Source organism: Hevea brasiliensis, chromosome 4, assembly GCF_030052815.1.
Source record: "Hevea brasiliensis isolate MT/VB/25A 57/8 chromosome 4, ASM3005281v1, whole genome shotgun sequence".
In the NCBI taxonomy this organism is placed as follows: domain Eukaryota; kingdom Viridiplantae; phylum Streptophyta; class Magnoliopsida; order Malpighiales; family Euphorbiaceae; genus Hevea; species Hevea brasiliensis.
In genome coordinates, this window is record NC_079496.1 from 96,935,289 (window position 1) to 96,939,053 (window position 3,765).

The following is a 3,765-nucleotide window of genomic DNA, read 5'->3' on the forward strand; positions in this document are numbered from 1 at the left end:
CCCATCATCCCCTTTCTTCCCTTCTCTAGTAGGGTATTTATAGCGTTTTGGGAGAGAGGTGTGATAGGGTTTGGAGTCTTAGGGTGATAAAGTTTAGATGACTTAAACAACTACGATTGCAGAATTCGAATAAGACTGGGATATGGGTGAGGTGTTTCAACCAATAGGAAGACAAGAAAAAATGGAAGGCACCAATAGGGAGTGAGGAAGAGGTGTGGTAGGGTTTGGAGTCCTAGTGTGATAAAGTTCAGATAACTTAAATGACTAGGATTGATGAATTTGGATGAGACTGGAATATGGGTGAGGTGTTCCAACCAATAGAAAGAGAGGGAAAGGGGGTGACACCAATAGGGAGTGAGGAAGAGAGTGGGGCCAAGGAGGACAGAGATATTTTGTTATTTTAATTTTTAGAAAATAATTAAATGAGTCCCATTTAAAATTCTTAACTAGGCTTTCTTAGGCCCATGGAGCCCAATTAAACTTAATTAGATCCATTTAAAAACTACCCATATTAAATTTAAACAAAATAAAATTTTATTTAAATTTAATTAAATTAATTTCCCCAAAACTTTATTATTATTTTTATTTTTTTAAGATCATGCCACGGAATTAATAATTCAGCTCCATGCCTCCAATTACATCTTACAGTCATATAATTTTTCATCATCGGGTTTCCCACGGCCTCAATGCACATACTAATCACAAAATAAGGGTCTACAGTTTGCCCCCCACTTTGACGAAAGTTGAAATCAATGTGAAAGCATTGCTCAAGTTTCGTCAAAGTGAAACTCAAATTTCTAATAACTATGAAACATTGGCTATGAGGATCAAGTATATCTTGCTCGGTCGACATACTCAATGTTATGAGACTAGCTACGGTCTCATAACAGTAATAACTGTGTCATGTGAAAAATGAGTGTATCTTGCTCTGTCGATACACTCTGCTTCATGAGACTAGCTACGGTCTCATAACAGTGATAACTGTGTCATGTGAAAATTGAGTACATCTTGCTCTGTCGATACACTCTGTGTCATGAGACTAGCTACGGTCTCATGACAATGGCAACTATGTGATTTGAAATGTTGTGGATTCGTATTTAGGACCGCAGTCCTAAACTACCTACGTATCCCCCTCATTATCCTGAGGAAGAATCAGACCCACTCGTAGTTCGACACTTGAAACTGTGGTGATGCATGTTCTTCTATGCCTTACACACCTACAGGTGACATGTTGATGCGTGTTCTTCTACGCCTTACACAACTATGCTATGTGCCCTAAACAACGTCTAAGGACTTACCAAAAAATATCTGTCATGAAATGTTGTGGGTTCGTATTTAGGACCACGGTCCTAAACTACCTACGTATCCCCCTCGCTATCCTGAGGAAGAATCAGACCCCCTCGTAGTTCGACAATTGAAACTGTGGTGATGCATGTTATTCTACGCCTTACACACACACAGGTGACATGTTGATGCATGTTCTTCTATGCCTTACACAACTATGTCATGCGTCCTAAACAATGTCTAAGGACTTGCCAAAAAATATCTAATTCATGATTTGAAAAAAAATTAGGATGACTGGGTCTCAAAATTTTCTCTAATTTTTATGCTTCCTATATGCTACTTTCTATCATGGGCATGTTGATTTTGCTAGAGATTCTAAAAAAACTTAGTCCTCTGGGGGGCCTCTTTTTGCAAAAACTTTCTTATAACCTCAAAATTTTTGAGAAGAACTGTTCACCAAAAAAGACTTTCTCAAGGTCACAATACAATTTCCCTCTGATTTTTCTTTTTCTTCTCTCCCCCATGCTTCATTATTCTACAGCTATTTCAAAACTTTTCTGCCTTGACTCCTTTATCTTCCATGAACTCAATTCTTTGTGCTCTAACTTTTGCCTGAAATGCTCTTTCGAGTTTTCATTTCAGCAAGCTTGCTCTAACTTTTGCCTAAGCGGCCTTTTCGGGTTTTTCACTTAGCGAGCTCTCTTTTTTCTTTTCTTTTTCTTATTCTTTTTCTCTTTTTTCTTTTTTTTTTTTGAAATTAGACAATCACCAGGATATTCATATCAAGCACCTATTCTATCATGCTCATAAGGCAATAGGTTAAATCAAAACAATGCAGTTCAATTACTTAATCTTTTGATGTATCCCTCAAGACACAAACTTTCACAATCATAATTAAATAAAACCTATTCCTGGTTAATGCAATAAAAACTTCTTTATTTATTCAGGTACACCATTACTCCTTCTTACATTTAGTTTTGCCAAATTTCTAACCTTCCAAAGTTAGAAATAAGCTTTATAACCTGCCGAATGGCCTTTTCAGGTTTTCCATCCAGATCTTTTCTCATCTCTCCTTTTGCCTAGACTGCCTTTTGCAGGTTTTCAATCTAGCATTTTTTCTTTTCTTTTCTTTTTTATTTCTTTGACCCTTACTTTTGCCTAGACCATCTTTTGTAAGTTTTCAGCCTAGCGGGCCTATCTCACACAAAGTACCATTTGAGCCTGTCTAAATTGACTGGTTCTTGAAATTCATTCCCATCCAAGTCTGATATTCTTACTGTGGTAAGATCTTGTTGACTATGTATGGACTATCCTAGCTTGGGTAAACTTTCCTCTTAAATCAAAAGGGATGGGCCGAGCTTGTTTTAAAATCATGTCTCCCTCTTTGATCTTTCTTGGCTTCACCTTCTTATTAAAGGCTCTAGCTATCTTCCTCTGATAAGCCTGCATATGATACAAGGCTCACATCCTCTTTTCATCAATCAAAGCTAGTTCCTCATATCTCTTCTAGGCCCACTCATTTTCTAGGATCTTAGCTTCTAGCATCACTCTTAAGGATTTGACCTCTTGCTTAATGGATAGCACTACTTTAGTCTCAGACACTAAAGAGAATGGGGTTGCCCTCGTGGATGTCCTTGTAGTACTACGATAACTTTAAAGAATATAAAGGAGTTTTTCAGGACAATCCTTATATGTTTTGAACAATTTTTTTTTTTCAACTAGAACCTTTCCATTCATATGGAGACCACACATTCCTGCATGTACTTCTTTCATTTTTTGCTCAGCTTATTTTTCTATCACACATAAGAGTTTGTAGAATTGCCCCCCAGCTAAAAGTAAATTGAGTGGCTAATTTATGAATTATTGCTCTATCTCTTTTGTAGGCTTATTGTGATTATTCTCTCACTTCCAGAGACCTCCTTATGTCTTCATATCATTTTTCTTCTCCCTCTAGGTCCACATGTGCTACTATTAATCCTTCATAGCATGAAATTTTACTCCTCATTAGGATAACTAGCTAAGTCAACTTTTGATCATTCTTTTCCTATGGGGACACTAGCTTGGCTTGGGAATCGGCCATCTAATTTTAAGCTCGAAGCATGTGCTTCTTGGTACTTTGTTTACAAGGCTATAAATTTATCTCTTTCTTCTTAGGTTAAATCTTCAGCTAACTTAATGTCTTTAGGATTGGTGTACCCAAATTAATAGAGATCGATTTTGATGCATTAATAGAAACTGATTCTAAATGATTATGAATGCCATGCATATGCCTATTAGAATAAACATCAAATAAGTAAGCAAAGACTAGTCATGTTAGTAATTTTTGCCTCGAAATCTTCATCAAGTACATCAGAAATGGAAACATCTGTATCACTACTATGAGCATTACAAAAGAAAAACTCAAACTTAGGAGTGTAACTTTAGGTGCTTAGCTTTCCATGCAGTCCTTAGATCAATGGTCCTGATTTTCTACTTTAGCAC